This window comes from Lactuca virosa, chromosome 2 (genome assembly GCF_052849685.1).
Source record: "Lactuca virosa cultivar CGN04683 chromosome 2, Lactuca_virosa_CGN04683_v6, whole genome shotgun sequence".
NCBI classification, from domain to species: domain Eukaryota; kingdom Viridiplantae; phylum Streptophyta; class Magnoliopsida; order Asterales; family Asteraceae; genus Lactuca; species Lactuca virosa.
In genome coordinates, this window is record NC_136427.1 from 273,561,939 (window position 1) to 273,564,517 (window position 2,579).

Below are 2,579 nucleotides of genomic sequence, written 5' to 3' on the forward strand. Positions count from 1 at the left end.
CTCTTGCTAAGACTTTTTTGCTTTTTACAAAAATTCAACCGTTCAGAAAATTTTTTTTTTTTGAAGCAAAGTCATGTGATGATGGATGTTGCAACGTGCACTTGCACCTCTCCAAACATATTGTTTAAAAAGGGACGTTAAGGTTTTTTGTAACCATACAAAACAAAACTTAAATGCACGATTGACTAATCAGATTTTCATTGTCAACCTTTGTAAATGTATTATGTTTTACCTTTTTAATTTATTTTTCTTAAACTATTTTTAATACAAGGATATCCTTATAGACATTATTAATATTTGATAGAACTAGTAAAATTGTCATATCTCTTTCTCTAGTCTTTATGTATTAATAAGTTATAAATGAATATTTGAATGGATTACAAATACAACTTCAGCATAATTGTAGCTTTTAATCGATTACAATTACCCCTCCAACAAAGCTAACCACCTTTGATTTCAAGAGTATTCCATCAATAGATTTCAAGTTAGCATAGAGTATTCCATTATATCACGACTCATTAGATTTCAAGTATATCTTTCATACTATATTGTTGATTTACATGTGTCTTCTTTCTATCCACACTACTTAAATCCTATAATTTTTTGGAATAATGATTGGAATATTGTTGCAAATTTCTTTTGTAATACATATTAGTTCCTTTTTAGAATTTTTTTTTTCAAAATGACAATTTTATTGTCTTTGTTGATACTGAAAATTCTGGTTTTTTTTATACTTGTATTTGATTTTTCATATTATAAAAAAAATCTGGATTTTTGTAATTTTAAAAAGTTTGTTTAAGGAACAATTTGTTTAACGACATAGTAGCAATCACTTTCCGTCTCTAAAAAGTTTGTTGAATCCGCCGCTAGCCACCCAAACTAGACATTTGTCGCTAAGACATGTTGTCACTGTTTCGTCGCTAAAACCAATATGTCGCTAATTCCTTTTACAATCCGTGAAAAATATATAGATATTTGGTTGTTTCAAAATTCGTGTTAAACAAAATGTAATATATTAGCGATAAGTTCTTCTGCCACTGAATATGAAAAAAATAGATTCATCAATAAGTTTGTGATTAAAGTTTGTTACAACTTATCATCTATCCCTAAACACCATCACATAAGCATTGGCGATGGTTTAGTACGTGATACTCTATTTTGTGGTAGTGTCATTGTACCATATATTGAATCAAAATGGTGTAATATTTGATGAAAATAATGATTATCTTCGGAAAATTACATGGTTTATGGTTAATGTCACTTTTAACCAACCAACTATGTGTTTTGACCGTATATGCCTACTAAACTTTTTTTGAGTGGTATAGCCACATAAATTGTTAGTAACTTGTTCGTTATATTGTTTACATGGTTTTGCAAGTTATCAAACAACCTAACTTGGTTTACATGGTTTTGCAAGTTGTAAACGTACCTTTTAAATCATACTATATGGTCGAGTCCTAGTTCAACATAACCAAATTAAGCAAGCATCTAGCATTAGGTCGAACTTTGGCCCACTTGTAGTAAAAACACTCTAAACTTGTAGTCTGAGCCTCGACGCCAACTTTTCTTGCCCGAGAAAATGATTGTGCTCTACCCACTCTATACATGAAATAGGCACATCATACAAAACCTATAAAAGGGAGATCATGCCCTCAAGAAAGGACATATTCTACGTAGACGAACACTATAAATACCTCTTTTATAGGAAGGTATTATCAAGCAACATTGGCTCTTCTTACTCTTACATTTTGATAGATCTCATACTCTATCGAGTAAACACCATCTAACTTGGGTGTCAAAGTATAATCATAATTCGTCCTCAGATTACAGTTAAGACAAGTGCAACATAAGTTACTCAACGTCATGTAACACCCGATTCAAGGTACTTTCATTTTTGACCCTTGGTATGTAAATACTTTGTAGATTCGGTCCCTAGGGGCAGTTTTGCCATTTTCGAAAAACTTGTAGTACGTGGGGCGTACGCATGCATGGGACATACCCTAAATTTTGGGGTTTGGACCCTACTTAAACAACATTATGAACCTTGAACCTTTCAATTCTCAGCCTCCAAGGCCCTTTGAGTCACATTTCGAAACCCTAGCCCCTTTTGAAGAGATTTGACCCTCTTGTGTGTGTTTTAGTGTGTGTTGGTGAGATTTGAAGAAGAAGAACTTGGAAGAAGGAGCCTTGATAAAATGAGAGCTTGTAGATCCAAACTTCTCTCACAATTTCCAGCTTCATTGAGGTATAAATCTTGGAACTTGCTTCATGTATGCTTAGATCTAGTCCTTATGAGGTTTTGGTCCTATTGTGAGTATCTAGTGGTTTTCTTCCACTCCAGAAGTTGGGAGTTGCTTCTCTTGATATTTCTGAGGTCCCTAGCCCATACAGTTAGCATCTTGATGGTTGTGGATCAACCATGCAAGTGTTTAGATTCATTTGGTGAAAGTAGAATGCTAAAAGTAAGGTTTGGGATCTTTTGAGCCATGCAAAGGCTCCAAGTTCATGACGTTATGGATTAAGACGTTCATTTGGACTTGGATCTGAAATTTGGATGTTAGAATGCAAGTGATAAGCAC